The 15,752-nt window shown below is 40.1% G+C and overlaps 2 non-coding genes across 2 annotated transcripts; both read left to right on the top strand.

Annotated features, from left to right (window-relative positions):
• Window positions 1–5,555: 5,555 nt before the first annotated feature.
• On the top strand, window positions 5,556–5,662 carry LOC149028906 (small nucleolar RNA R71). Its single transcript, XR_016171284.1, has one exon. It is a non-coding gene; the product is annotated as a small nucleolar RNA R71 (small nucleolar RNA).
• Window positions 5,663–15,276: 9,614 nt separating this feature from the next.
• LOC149028905 (small nucleolar RNA R71) lies at window positions 15,277–15,383 on the top strand. Its single transcript, XR_016171299.1, has one exon. It is a non-coding gene; the product is annotated as a small nucleolar RNA R71 (small nucleolar RNA).
• Window positions 15,384–15,752: the final 369 nt, after the last annotated feature.

Here is a 15,752-nt window from a genome sequence, read left to right as displayed (position 1 = left end):
AATTCCTTCTAGCTGAATTTTCAACTTTAGACTGAGATTTTGATCGATTTTCTCAAAATAAACTTCTTACGAAAATGCCCTTCTGACTGAATTTTCGAAACAACGCTAATATATAATGTCTTTTTATCTTTTCCACAGACATCACACCATGTAGAGAGGTGGACGAGGTCAAGGCAGGATAGTTGGAGCTAGGCGAGACAGAGGTCGAGTTGCAACTCAGCCGAGGGAGGAGGTCATATGGCTCGATCGTTTCGATACGCTGCAGGAAGAGTTCTTGTACAAGGCATTCTTCGAGTACTGCCACATAGAGTATGGGCGACTTCTTCACTTACGAGAGCTAAGGGTGTTTAGGATCGGACAGTGATTCGATACTCAGGCATGGACTCATCTTTTCATGGTGGACCTGCCCGTCTATTCTGAGCTTGTGAGGTTGTTCTTCAGCAACCTTACTTCTATTGAGGAGGCTAGAGGACCAGGTCGTCCTTTTAGACTGATCATTGAGAGTAGGGTCAGAGAGACAGAGATCCGCTTCTCTACTAGGGCACTGACACATATTCTCCAGGTGCCACACTATACACGACAATGCTTATGGATACCATCAGGGGTAGAGGTAGACTGCTATTTGCTACCCTACGAGCTTCATGAGATATGCGCCACTCTCTGGGATGACTCAGGGTGCTACCTTCCGCAGGACAGTGGACAGATGACGGATTCGGCTAGGATCATCGGTTGCATTGTCTTCCAAAACATCATGCCGAAGGCCGGACATCACAATCGGGTTTCCATGATGGGGGCCGTAGTCATCTACCTCATCTATACGGGCTTTCAGATAGACTTGTCCTACATCCTTCAGCAGGTCATGATAGATCTGATGGCACGTTCGAGTATGAGGAACCTTTGCTTCGGGAGATCACTGACATTGATCTTCCGACATTTCAGGGTTAGTTTTGAGGACACTGAGCTGCTTACAGACACACTGGGGTATGCTATTGGGACTAGGACTATCAGGCAGATGAGGCTCACTCAGACTGTGAGGTCTCTAGGTCCATATGGTGAGGAGGATGATGAGACTGATGAGGATGAGGATGAGGTTCCAGCAGATGAGGGTGATGCTGGTCAAGATTCTGATGATCAGGCGGTGGAGGATACAGAGATGCATGAGGCTGGTCCTGAGCATCATGAGATTCCTAGATCACCACACTTTGAGACAAGAGGCCCTTCACATTCAGTCCCAGAGACTTCTGATTTAGGTCCTTAGATGAGATCGATGACTTCCACACTAGAGAGGATGGAGGTCAGACAGGAGCAGATGTACAGTGCTATGGAGTCACGGCAGAATCGGATAGAGTCACAGATTACTTAGATGGCCGAGGACTTCAGAGCATTCAGAGATCAGAGGAGATCACCTAGATAGATTGTACTTAGGATTTCCCTTTATGCTTTTCAGATGTAAACTTTTCTTAAAGTTAATGAAGTTCATTTTGTTTCTCTTTATTATTGTGTATTATGCAATTTTCTTTTATTGCATTACATGATAGTTGTGATTTAAACAAGATTAAAAAGATTAATTTGTGATTGATGAACTAAATAACCAAATGACAGGTAATTAAACTAAAGAACTGAAATGGAGGATAAGAAATAGAAGGAACTTTAATGAATGAAATGAGTGTTGGGAATCAATTTCCCTTCCCCTGAATTTATAATGCAAATACTATAGCAATACTAAAGCCCAAAGTATATCAAGAACCTGGAATGAAATGGCATAATGGTATTTTCCAATACACATATGCATTAGCATCCTAATTCAAAATGTTCATATTCCTATAGAGAAATGAAATAAGAATGCAACTTATACCCAATCCCAATCATGGCAATGTGAGGTAAGTGAGTATTCCTACCCAACCTACTAATTAGCTAAATCTAAATAAAGATTAAGCTCACTCACACCATTCAACAAGCATTTAGACTCAATTAACTGTCCAGTTAACTAAAATCACAGCATTCATTCATGAAAGATCAATCAATAAATGAAATTAATCAACAATTAACATGCTGAATTCATTGATAATAGATTGTACTGCAGTAAAACTAAAGAACACTTGATAATTACATCTAAAAATTCAGGTTCAGGTACTCTTATCATCCCAACACAATAAGAACTTAGCCCATAGCAGAAAGCAAAAGCACAGAAATATATATAGTCATCAACATCATTCAACTAGAGTATAAGAATATAGAATTATAAATCTGAAAAGAAACTAGGAGATGCAATGCTTCCACACAAACTCCAGCCTTCCTCTCTAGCAGCTCTCTTTCTCTAGTAGCTCTATTTCTTTCCCACACGAGCTCAGATTTTTCTGGTTCCCTTTCTATTCTTTTCTGCCTCTTTCCTCCTCCACATAGCCATTTCTCTCTTTCTTCTATAAATGCCTTCAATCATTAGGGTAGAACCTGGCTGTAAGATTAGAACATTCCTCTTGAGATCCATGGCTAAGAACATTCATGTATTTACAAGAATAAAGTCCCCTTTAGTTAGCCCCTTCTGGTCATTTCCACGTGAATTAAATCTGGGAATATTCTGCTCCGTGATGCTACAACAATCTTTACAGCAAAGTTAGAAGACATGTTCTTCTTCTATTATAAATCTTCACCTACATTGCCAAGAGAAAGAGGGTTAATTAAATTCATCCATTAATCTGAAGAGAAATTCATGCAAGAGTGACAATAATGACCTTTACAAGATGCAAAATGTTAAGACTCACTAAAACAACATCTAATGACTACTAACACTAAAACAAAGATAAAATACTCTTAAATCAAGACATCTCAAGTATAAAATTACCAAACTTAACTCTATTTCATAGAGTTATCACACCCCTAAACTTAAGACATTGCTAGACCTTGAGCAATAAAGAAAAATGAAAACACAAACTAACTGCTAACGAAAGCATTAAGAGAACAAAGAAAAGAAAAGTAAATAACTTGGCTTAATCATGCAATAAGATGGGTGTTAGACAAAAGTTGCCTCTCAATTTTTTTCTAATTTTTAGATCCAACACTTCTTGGCAATAACACTTGGATGTCATACTTTACTCACAAGGATGCCCTCACATGTGTGCGTGAAAGTTAAGAATCTTGCCCCAGTTACCCTGTCAGCCTAAATCATGGTCATCAAGTTAGTTCATTGATCTCATATGTTGACCAAATGATTACCTCTCCACTAATTAGGGACCCATATCCTTTTACACCCCAAAAACTTGTTTCACACTATTTTGAGCATTTGACCCCCAAACTTATTCTTTATGAACCATTTTTTTATTTTTTATATATATGCTGCTATTGTCATCCTGCCTTTTTACGCGAATATCATTCATTTGTGATGAAGATACCCGATTACTCAACAAGATCACAAACAAGATTGCATTTGCATGCTCATATTCCGAGCCACTATTGACATAAAAAATACACATGGGTTACATGCATATTCCCGGTTACTAGGTTGCCCAAAACAGTAGAACATTATTCTCTTCTTCTTCTTCTTCTTTGCTTTTCTTTTTATTTTTTTTATATCATGCTCATATTCCAAGCCACTGTTGATGTAAAAAATACACATGGGTTACATGCATATTTCCCGGTTACTAGGCGGCCCTAAATAGCGGAGCATTATTCTTGTGGGGGAAGGGAGGGGGTCAAACCTCAGCCAACTTACAATGCACAAAATTCTTGGAAACACCCAAATGGGGACCCCTAATGTGTAAGTCTCAAGGCTCTCATTCAACCAATTCTAAAATCCTAAACTTTCACATTGGTCCAACTTTTCCCGGGTTCTCCGAGCTTGAAACCTCACTTGGTGTTCAATGATATGACACAACAGAAATAAGTAAATGCAGACATCAGATCATTATAGCAGACTTGTGCTAAGATCTCCAACAAAATCAGATTAAGAAGCACTAGCATTCTCATTAACTAACAACCATCCAAATCACATACTAGCATAGATTGAATACACAAAACATTTACAAAACAAATATCTACAGACATTACTTCAGCCTCAAAAAACAAAACAAACAAGCAAATAAAATGACTCAACAATAAACAAGCTAACAAAACCCTGACTCTAGAATGCTGGACAACAACTTAGAAATTAGCAACTAGAGCAAAAGATTCAGCATTTAAAGTGAACCACACAGAAAGTTAAAAACAATTAAGAAACTAAGAACATCTATAAAATAAAGATGACAAAATGACATATGCAATGATTGGAACAGAGCAAAGCATACCCCCAAACTGAAAATGAGCAGTGTCCTCACAGCGGAAGAAAGAAAAATAAAGTAATGGAAAAATAGAGAAAAAGAAGGAGGACAGGACTTCCCTGAACTAGCTATTGATCTTCTTCATCATTGAGAATGTGGTTCCCTTTGTTGCCATAAGGAGGAGAAAAGATTTGGGTGGGAAAAGCGGGGAAAGATGTGAACGGGTGTTGTTCATCCTCAAATTAGTCTCAAACGCGTGGTCACGGGCAGCCACATAAGACCAATAATCGGTGTGTAAGTCACGTCGATTTGAAGTTCCAAGCATTAGGTGAAACTGTGTGATTTCCATGAGAGCGATGCGCTGCTCCGGTTGAGCGTAAAGAGAGTTAGAGGCACCGGGGGTGGAAGAAGGGGGTGGTATGGCCTCTGCAGCATCAAGAGGTTGTGCACTAGAGGTGGTAGCTGTAGCAGTAGGAAGCATATGTGCAATAATGTATCGTGTGATGGCCCCCTTGTTAGGTGTGCGGGCATCAATATCCTGCACAGGAACAATGTTAGCCAAACACAAATCAGTAATTAAAGAAGGAAAATCTAAACGATCACCCTACTTAGCTGCACAAGCACAAATGGCCTCATGAATGCGGTGACCCACATTGACCCGACGACCCTCCAAAATAGAGCATAGGACTAAGGCTCTATCCGTTGAAACAGTCTAGATATACATGGAGGGCATTAAGTGTGTCTGTAAGAAGTGGTACCAGATTTTGGCAACGGGTTTCAAGGACTGACGGGTGATGAGGTCATGTTGGAATAGAAGATGGGCCTACACTCTATCCTTGAGCATTCCAAGAGAAGTTAGGGTGCTGCCTCCAACCAGGATTATAGGTGTTGGAATATGGGTTATTGGCTTTGTTGAAATTACCAACATAGTAGGTTGATTCTGGGTTAGATGGACAACTATCAAAGAAATGCTCCCCACCACAGTATGTATAAGAGACTGCTGGATTTTGTTGAGTTTGTACAGCTGCAGCCAGGTTCACTAATTTTAACACACTAGTTAAAGATGACACTTGTGCAGTTAAGGCTGTCACTTCATCCAACTCATAAATCCCTGCCACTCTCTTATTTGCAGCAGCTCTCTTAGCTGGTCATTGGTAGTTGTTGTTGGCCATTCTTTCCAAAATCTCATAAGCTTCATTATATGACTTTGCCAATATAGCCCCATTTGCTGATGCATCCACTATGGACCGAAGTTGTCCATTTAACCCATTATAGAAAGTCTCCATTTGAATCCAATGAGGGATTCCATGGTGAGGACATTTACGCCAGAGGTCCTTAAATCTTTCCCATGCTTCATGCAAAGATTCACTATCCAATTGTTTGAAACCAGTGATACCATTCTTGAGCTTGGCATTCTTTGTTGGAGGGAAGTACTTCATCAAGAACTTCTCTACTAAATCATTCCATGTGGCTACGGACTATGGGGGTAAAGAGTTCAACCATGCTCTAGCCCTATCCCGCAATGAGTAATGGAATAGCTTCAATCTCAAGGCTTCTTCAGTTGTTCCAGGTATCTTTAAAGAATCACTTACTTCCATGAAGAGTCTAAGACGGAGATGAGGATCTTCTGTTGGCATCCTACTAAACTGTCTCACAGTTTGGAGCATTTGGAACATCACTAGTTTAAGTTCAAAATGTAAGGCTTGGATTTCTGGCCTTACTATGCTTGGATTCAGCTCATGTAACATGGGTACAACATATGCTGTAATGGCCCTATCTCTATCATCACCCCAGTTGCCATATTATTCTTGTTATTATTCACCCCATTTCTTGCTGCTTCAGCCATTGTTTGAACTGCTGCTAAACCTTGCTGCTTCTTTCTTCTAGCTCGAAATGTCTTTTTGATTTCAAAGTCAAAAGGTATCAACTCTTGATCAGGCAGCAGATTCATACAAGGGTAAAGCACCTGGGAATAAAAGAAACTAATATCAAAGTAAAGAAATTGCTGTAAATAAAACTAGATATTACTTTTACACCAATTATCAAAAACAAAAATCCTCAGCAACGGCGCCAAAAACTTGTTGCTTGTGTCTAAAGATGCTATGCAAGTGAATGTGTTGCAATCAAGTAGTAAATAATAAGTAGAGTATTGATCCCACGCAAAATTTTATCTTTAACTTTCAATGTAAAAGTAAACTGATTCAAACAAGATTAATAAGATTGATTTGTGATTGATGAACTAAATAACCAAATGATAGGTAATTAAACTAAATAACCGAAATGGAGAATAAGCAATAGAAAGAACTTTAATGAATGAAATGAGTGTTGGGAATCAATTTCCCTTCCCCTAGATTTATAATGCAAATACTATAGCAATACTATAGCCCAAAGTATATCAAGAACCTGGAATGAAATGGCATAATGGTATTTTCCAATACACATATGCATTTGCATCCTAATTCAAATTCTTCATATTCCTATGGAGAAATGAAATAAGAATGCAACTTATACCCAATCCCAATCATGGCAATGTGAGGTAAGTGAGTATTCCTACCCAACCTACTAATTAACTTGATGCGTCCAAAATCTGCTCAGCCCTTAGATCTCCTCGTGATGACCTGCAAAACGAAAGCGTCAGATGTGGCCCGACCGCTGGGGTCGAGAGTCCACCTCCGAAGGCCAAGTCAGTTGATGAATTTAATCACAAACGGCTCTGCTAGAAGCACAGAGCTAAGGAATAAAGAACTGGGAAAGGTGATCTAGATAGCAGGCTGCTGATAGTTTACGTCTATCAGTCTGTATCTGAATCTGAGTCTGAGTTTCAGATTGTGTGTTTTTGATCCCCTCACCTCGTATGGTAGTCAGGTTTATATAGAGTGTACTTACGAATCTCCTTTGTTGGATGCACTTGAGCCTTCTTCGGGTAGTCGTTGGATCTTAACAGTTAGATCCGTTGAGCAATAGACTTCTACTAGTTTGGACTAGTAGAGGACTCCTGAGATAACCCTTTAGGTTATGTGATGATTATCCCTTCGATAATGATTAGCCGCAGCCGTCAATTCGAGTCTGCCATCATTAGGGTAATTACCCTAATCCATAAGTAGGATTAGGGCGTGCTTGTAGCTGAATAAGTTTTCTTCCTCAGCAAGCCATCTTCTGGATCCGGTTCGCTCGGGAGCGAGTCGGTTCCCTTTGTCTCGACCGGGGTTGAGGGTCGAACCAGGTATGAACCCGGTCTGATCATAATTTCTCCATATCATGAGCCCCCCAGACCAAGCGTCCGGTCAATCCCGAGGGCTTGGTTTTTAACTGGGTTCTTCGCCAGGTGATTGACTCTGCGTGCTCCATTAAATGTCATATCACATTTAATGCGGTGGTCACTTTTCCTCGAGCGTTGTGAGGGTAAGGCCACGTGTCTCCTTGCAATCGATCTGTCGTGGCTCACGTAATCCACTACTCACGAGTGTTCGGATTCGTGAGTTCAAACTTTCAAAACGTCTTTCAATCTCGATCGTCGATTTTGAATCAATCTCGATCGTTCAGATTCTCGAACACTCGTGCGGGTGTTTTAAAAGCGGTTCGTTGTCTTCGTAGGTTTCATTCTTCCTGTCTGGAATTTGAACCTTTGTTGTCTGCTTCGCGCCTTCTTGCTCTCAAGCTTTTGCCTCACTGAATCAGTAAGTTTACTGGTCTTTATCTTTTTGTAGTTTACTGAAACAAGTAATGGTGGATAATAGGGCTTCTCTGGTACCCAGTGTTGGTAATAGTAGTGGTAATGAAGATTTTGCTTCTCCTTCCGAACGGTCGGATAGTGATAACAAAACCCTAAGCGTCCTCTGGCTCGAGTTTGCTGAAGTTTCTCAAAAAGGTTTAGAGAGAAAAACCGAAACTCCTTCTGCCCTCCTTGAGTCTGGATCTTCCAAGATTGCTGAGTCTTCTAGGCAGCCTCAAACTTCTATGTCTGATCGTGTCGATAACCAATCAAAAATAAAATCCTATACTAATCTAGCAAGCAGAAAGTACGGGGTCGAACTATGGGGAACTGAAAGGTTAAGTCACTAAGATTGAATTCAACAAAACTAAATTTAAACTAAATCTATTAATTAATGCAAAAACGTTAACTATGATTATGTGAAGATCTTTGGGATTTCGAATCCCCAATGCTTTTCCCTAACCGATATACTCTACACTTCAAAGTAAATTAAGGATGGTTTTCCTAGATATGCCCTATCTTCGCAAGACTATCGTCCTTCGCGGAAGCTTGGCACGCTTAGTTCGCTGAGCTATAGAACATCTTTGGCCAAACTCAAACACAATCAACTAGAAGAGATAGAACAATCAAATTAATGAAATAAGCATGGTTCATCTACATCCCAAAGAAAAGGAACTAGCTACTCATTATCACAAAGTTCATAAGAAAAATAAAGATGAAACATAGGTAGAGAGAGAGAAGCGGTCTTCTTCTTCAGCAATGAGAGAGATCAGAGCCGCATTCGCCGTCCTCTTTTCTGTGGTTGGCTTCTCTTTTATGTCTCCCGCACACAATGAATCTCTTCTCTTTACCCGTAGATTAGACCTTTATTCTTTCAGAATTTGGAAAAACTCAAAACTGGAAAGTTGTAGATATTTTTAATATCGTTCCATATCATCTTGAATCATCGAAATCCAAGCTCATACGAGAGAGATATTCCCAAAATACTGAAGGTAGGTCTGTTTACCCGATTTTCAGATTTATTACCAATTTTGTTCCTTAGACCTCCACCTATTTCCAATTTGGCTAATATCTCACTTTTCATAATTTCTTGAGCAGCAAGATTGAATGCCATGATTTAAAATTCACCAATATCTAATATATTTGCCAACTTTACTCCATATTATCTCTAATATCCAAAATCTCCTTATTCCTGAAAAATACACAAAAATACTCAATTAGCTCTCTTTAATTAAATAAGTATGGGGAATTAAGTCAAATAAATAATGGTAAATGCATGCTTATCAAATAACCCCACACTTGAGTGTTTGCTAGTCCTCGAGCAAAACAAAAAAATAAAACTAATACAAAAAATAAAGAAAGAAAAACCTAACTCACTTTCGTAGGAATCACGGTTGCACTTAACATGTGCAACAAGCCTTTAAACCCCTAGGTTACCCTAGTGGACGAGTTGTGTCTCATGAGTGTTTGCAGAGAATATACACACAAAATTCTTAAGTGCTCTTCTAATTATTCTGGCAGTAGTAAGAGTAGAAAGATAGATTCCAAGACAAAGACACACCACTAAAGATTAAAGGGAATATAGGCACCCCCACACTTAAGCTCTTACACCCTCTCTTGAGTCTAGCTCTAGGCAAACAATTCAATCGAGAAGTCTCTTCTTATCTTCAGTCTACCAGTTCACCCTCAGAAAAGACTAAACTAGGTACCAAATAATACCAAGAACTCAAGATCTAAGCAATATTGACCTTCTTAGACATTTCTCCTTTATAAGCACATTAATTCACTTCTTTCCTTAATGGTCACAGTTCTAGTCCGTGCAATGTCTTGCCTCTTAAGCTTTCTAGATGGCCTATGTAACGAGTGTTGGGTCAGCCGCTCTCAAGCCAGATGGCTTTAAGGGACTAGGTGTAGAATACCCCTCGAACTTACTTACTCAAGCCAACTAGGCTACAGGCCAAGACTGGACCAAAGACACCCCAACTGTTTGACGCGAAGCACGATGTTGGTGACACCGAGACCTGGTTACTAAGAAGGAGGTCTAACCTTTAAACTTCAGCATTTTTTTTTTCTTTTTCTTTTTTCACATTATACTTCAATTTACTTCACATTTAATAGTCTAAAATCGTTCTCAACTTGTCACCATAAGCACAAGGCAATACAAGATAACTAGATGGTCAAACCTTTTGGACTACCTGGAATTCCTATTTTCCGATTCAACATCGGTCATAAAATGTAAAACCCATTACTATTCTCTCAAGAGGGTGTTCATTACATCAGATGGGATTTCTAAAACACTTAAACTCTCATTTTGTATCTAAGCAAGGAATTAAAACATTTATCTTACTAAAGCTAGAAAAAATTGGGCACTTTTTATCTTTGTGACAATGCTCTATCAACTATCAACAAGTCTTACTCGAGTTGACACCCCCCCACACTTAAATTATGCAATGACCTCAATGCATGCAAAAAAAATAATAGAAGCAAATAGAGGAAAGAGTGTACCCGATGTTTGAAATCATGATAGAGCACGCAACAGTAAAACCTAACAACAAACAAAGAAAAGAGAAGAAAAAGAACAAGAAATAACATCTATACAAATGGGTTGCCTCCCATAAAGCGCTAAGTTTAGTGTCTTCAGCCAGACTCAGTGAGAGACTCATGAAGAGTCTTGAGGCAAGTCTTCTAGGTCCAACTCCTCAATAAGTTGGCCATCAGCAAGGCCATCAATATAGGGCTTTAGTCGTTGGCCATTTACCTTAAAGGTTTGCCCATTGAGTGGGTTACGGATCTCTATCGCACCATAGGGAAATACTTGAACAATCACATAAGGACCATCCCATCGAGATCGAAGCTTACCAGGAAATAAGCGCAATTTAGAATTAAACAACCACACTCGCTGATCAGGTACAAAGGACTTCCGAGTAATATGTTTATCATGAAAAGCTTTGGCTCGGTCCTTATAAATGCGCGAATTATCATAAGCATTATTACGCAATTCTTCTAATTCAGATAATTGAAGACGGCGAGTAGAACTAGCGTCAGACATATCAAAATTAAATGTCTTAATTGCCCAAAATGCCTTATGCTCTAACTCAACAGGAAGATGACAAGCTTTACCGAAGACTAAACGGTATGGTGACATACCAATAGGAGTTTTATAAGCAGTCCGATAAGCCCATAATGCATCCTCTAATCTAACAGACCAATCTTTGCGATCAGGTCTAACGGTCTTTTACAAGATGCGCTTGATCTCACGATTAGAAACCTCCACTTGACCAGATGTCTGAGGATGGTAAGGAGTGGCAACCTTATGGGTAATGGAGTATTTCTTTAGCAAAGATCCAACCCGCCAATGACGGAAGTGACTACCGCCGTCACTAATAATAGCTCTAGGAAAGCCAAAGCGGCTAAAAATATGGCTCTGGATGAAGGACATCACTACCTTATGATCATTGGTCCTAGTAGCTTTAGCTTCTACCCATTTAGAGAAATAGTCAACTGCTACAAGTATGTATTCATGACCAAATGATTTAGGAAAAGGTCCCATAAAATCAATACCCCATACATCAAAAACTTCAACAACAACAATGGGGCTAAGGGGCATCATGTTTCTATGGGAAATATTGCCAACCTGTTGGCATCTAAGGCATGCTCTACAAAAAGAATGGGCATCTTTAAACAATGTAGGCCAAAAAAAAACCACTCTGCAGCACCTTTGCTGTGGTCTTGTTACCACTAAAGTGTCCCCCACAGGCAAGAGTATGACAAAAGGATAAAATACTTTGAATCTCACTCTCAGGGACACAACGACGAATGACTTGGTCTGAACAATAACGAAAGAGCTCAGGATCTTCCCAATAATAGTATTTAAGTGAGGAGAAGAAGCGGTCTTTAGCAGCCTTATCCCAAGCAGAAGGAATCCTCCCCGTAACAAAGTAATTAACAATATGAGCATACCAAGGTGTAGATGTAGAAGATATAGTGAATAATTGTTCATCAGGAAATGTCTCACTAATCAACTTAGAGGGGATAGAATCAAGAGGAATCCGAGATAAATGATCTGCTACAACATTCTCTGAGCCTTTCTTATCTCTAATCTCTAGGCCAAACTCTTGAAGGAGTAGAATCCAGCGGATGAGCCTAGGCTTGGCATCAGGCTTAGAGAGAAGGTGCCGAAGAGCTGTATGATCTGAATAGATAATCACCTTTGAGCCCAAAAGATATGAACAAAACTTATCAAGGGCAAAAACCACTGCTAGTAATTCCTTCTCAGTAGTAGTATAATGCATCTGAGCATCTGAGAGGGTCTTACTAGCATAGTAAAGAACGACTGGTTTCCCATCTACCTTTTGACCCAAAATAGCACCAAGAGCAAAATCAGATGCATCACACATAATCTTGAAAGGGAGATACCAATCAGGTGATTTCAAGATAGGTGCTTTAGACAATAAATCTCGAAGGGTATGGAAAGCATGAAGGCATTTCTCATCAAAGGTAAAAGGGGCATCCTTTGCAAGTAAATTGCATAAGGGTCTAGAAATCAAGCTGAAGTTCTTAATGAAGCGCCTATAGAATCCAGCATGGCCTAAGAACGATCGGACTTGCTTAACAGAAGTGGGAGGGGGTAGTTTGGCAATAACCTCAACCTTGGCCGGATCGACCTCAATACCACGTGCAGACACTATGTGTCCAAGGACAATTCCTTCTTGAACCATAAAATGGCTCTTCTCCCAACATAAAACAAGGTTGGTCTCCACACATCTTTTAAGAACCTGTGATAACCGGTTGAGACACTCGTCAAAGGAAGATCCAAAGACGGAGAAATCATCCATGAAAACCTCTAAGGATTGGCCAACCATATCAGAAAAGATGGCCATCATGCACCTTTGAAAGGTGGCTGGAGCATTACATAATCCAAAAGGCATGCGTCTAAATGCAAATGTACCAAAGGGGCAAGTGAAGGTTGTTTTCTCTTGGTCAATAGGGCAAATGGGAACTTGGTTGTAACCAGAGTAACCATCAAGAAAAGAATAGTGGATTTGCTCGGCTAGTCTCTCTAGAATCTGATCAATAAATGGCAAGGGGAAGTGATCCTTTTTGGTGACTGTGTTCAACTTTCGGTAATCAATGCAGACACGCCAACCTGTAGTGGTACGAGTTGGGACGAGATCACCATTGTCATTCGGAACCACAGTAATGCCGGATTTCTTAGGGACAACCTGGGTAGGACTGACCCATTCACTATCAGAGATTGGGTAAATAATTCCGGCATCTAACCACTTAATCACCTCTTTTTTCACCACCTCTCTCATATTAGGATTCAGATGACGCTGAGGATCCCTACGGGGTTTCGCTCCATCCTCACAATATATCCGATGCATACATATGGAAGGGTCTATGCCCTTAAGATCAGCTAAGGACCAGCCAATGGCTGACTTGAATTCAGAAAGCACTCCTAGAAGGTGGTCTTCTTGCCTAGGTGATAGATCAGAAGAAATAATGACAGGCAATGTTTCATTTTCCCCTAAGAATGCATACTTTAGATTGGAAGGGAGAGGTTTAAGTTCCAACTTAGGGGGAGATATGAGGGATGAGGGTTGGGGAGATGCAGCTAATGGAGGTAGAGGCTCAAATCTCTTTGGAAATGGTGGCTGCTCCAAAGGAGTGGAAGAGTCCAACAATGTGTTGACTTCCTCAATAAGTTGGTCAGATTCTCCAGATGACAAGTAACGTTGTAGGGGATCATCAATAAGCATGTTTGGAGTATAATCCACCACTTCCTCATCAATAAGGTTATTCGCAAAGCACTCTTCATCTCTATTTGGGCTTAAGGATGCATTGAAGATGTTGACTCTAAGTTTCTTATTTCCAAATGATATATCCATGACACCCGATCTACAATTGATGCAAGCATTCGCAGTGGCTAAAAAGGGGCGTCCAAGAATGACTAGTGGTAACTTATTGGTAGTTGGATTATCCATATCTAGGATAAAAAAATCGACAGGAAAATATAGATCATCAACCTTTACCAAAACGTTTTCAAGTAGCCCACGAGGTCGTTTGATTGAGCGGTCTGCTAATTGTAGTATCACATCAGTGGATTTCAAATCTCCTAGGCCAAACCTATCATAAACTGAGCCGGGTAAAATATTCACACTGGCTCCCAAATCAAGCAATGCTTTGCTTATGGATAGATATCCAATGACACATGAAATTAAAGGTGTACTAGGATCTTTAAGCTTAGGGGGCAGTTGGTTGGAAATTATAGAGCTAACTTGTTCAGTTAGGTGCACAGTTTTCAGAGTCTAAGTTCCCAACTTACGCTTTTGGGTGCATAGATCTTTTAAGAATTTAGCATAAGCTGGGACTTGCTTGATAGCATCCAATAGTGGGAGATTGATATGAACTTGTTGGAATAAATCAATAATTTCTTGCATCTTAGCATTCTTTCTAGGATCTGGAATTGAGGATTTAAGAGCTTCAGGGAAGGGGGCTTTGGGAGTGTAAGATTTAGAAGTAGAACCATCTACAATTGGAATGTGCAACCCCTTACGAGGAAATTGATGGGTAATACTCATAGGTGGTGTCTCTTTACTAGGCTTGTGTGCATCATCACCAGTCTCATGGGTCAAATCAACCTCTTCTCGACTCTCAAGATCGATGGGCAATGGCTTAGGAATGGACAAAGGTGAATAATATTTCTTCCCACTACGTGTCACAATAGACACTGGTTGGACTTGTTCTTTCCCAGACCCAATTTGATGATTAGGGTTACCTATCGGTTGACTAGGTAATTGGCTAGCCTCCCTCCTACTGATGGCATCAGCTAGTTGACCAAGTTGGGTTTCCAATTTGTTAATGGACTGAGAATGGAAATGCAACAATGGAGTATTTTGCTCTAATCCACTAAGTGTTTTTAGTACCTTATCCTCAAATGATGAATTATGTGAGGGTTGTTGCTCATTCCTATAGGCATTTTGGTGCATATTAAATGGAGGTGGATATGGGGTTTGTTGTCCTAATGACAAGAGATGGTCCAATTTCTTTGATAGCAAGTCAACCTTAGTGTTCATTTCAACAGTAGGATTGATCTCATAGAGACCGCTCCTCGTTGGATGCCCAATGGGCGGAGTCTCAGTCCTAGTTGCTGAAGTGTGGTATTGGGAATTTTCACTAAGGGTCTCAAAGAATTCCCATGCCTCTTTCTCATTCTTGTGCATGAAAGTCCCACCACAAGAAGAATCAACCATTTGCCTATGTCGGTCTCTAAGGCCATCATAAAAGCATTGAACCAATTGCCATTTAGGAATAGCATGGTGGGGGCACTTTCGAAGTAATTCTTTTAGTCTTTCCCATGCCTCATGAAATTGTTCTCCTTCTTGTTGGGAGAAACTCGTTATCTCTCTACTAATGCTATTGGTACGGCCAATGGGGAAGAACTTTTTAAGGAACTCCTGTTGCATTTCTACCCAAGTGGAAATTTTAACATTGCCCAAAAAATGAAGCCAATGCTTAGCTTTATCTTTAAGGGAGAATGGGAAAAGAAGTAACCTTAAAGCATCAACTGAGAGGTTTTGAATTTTAACCGTGGAGGACACCTCTAAAAACGCATCTAAGTGCTTATAAGGCTCTTCATTGGCAAGTCCATAAAAGGATGGTAGCATTTGAATCACACTAGATTTGATCTCATATTGAGCCGCCTCTATGTTAGGCAACTTAATACAAGAAACCGGAGTATATATCGTAGGAATGAAATGCTCACTCAAGGGCCTCATTGGAGGCTC

The sequence above is a fragment of the Hakea prostrata genome, chromosome 1 (assembly GCF_041222555.1).
Source record: "Hakea prostrata isolate BN-2017 chromosome 1, UWA_Hpros_2, whole genome shotgun sequence".
Classification (NCBI taxonomy): domain Eukaryota; kingdom Viridiplantae; phylum Streptophyta; class Magnoliopsida; order Proteales; family Proteaceae; genus Hakea; species Hakea prostrata.
The sequence above is the reverse complement of the archived record's forward strand: the minus strand, read 5'-3'. Positions and strand labels throughout refer to the sequence as shown.